We start from the raw sequence: 503 nt of genomic DNA on the forward strand, positions 1-503 counted from the left end.
CAAGCCTCACCTGAGGTTGGGAGTTCGAGGACAGCCTGACCAACATGTGAAACTCCGTGTCTACTAAAAATACAAAATTAGCCGGGTGTGGTGGCGTGTGCCTGTAATCCCAGCTACACGGGAGTCTGAGGCAGGAGAATCTCTTGAACCCAGGAGGCGGAGGTTGCAGTGAGCCGAGATCACGCCACTGCATTCCAGCCTAGGCAACAAGTGTGTAACTCCATCTCAAAAAAAAAAAAAAAAAGTGATCAAGTGACTGAAAGAGTGCTCTGTTGTTATAACCGAGCACTGGGAATTCTAAACACTGTCAGTGATACTCTTCCCAGAAAAAAACTCTCCTGTAATTATATATGTATAATTCCATATTTATGCCTAATCTTTTAATGAACATGTCTTACGTGGGAATTCATCCCAAGGGCTCCCAGCTATGCACTTGGTTCCAACACATCTTCATTCAGCCACAAGAAGTTGATTGGGTTCAGAAGCAGAGTGCTAGCTTCAGG

Source organism: Mandrillus leucophaeus, unplaced genomic scaffold, assembly GCF_000951045.1.
Source record: "Mandrillus leucophaeus isolate KB7577 unplaced genomic scaffold, Mleu.le_1.0 Scaffold416, whole genome shotgun sequence".
Classification (NCBI taxonomy): Eukaryota; Metazoa; Chordata; class Mammalia; order Primates; family Cercopithecidae; genus Mandrillus; species Mandrillus leucophaeus.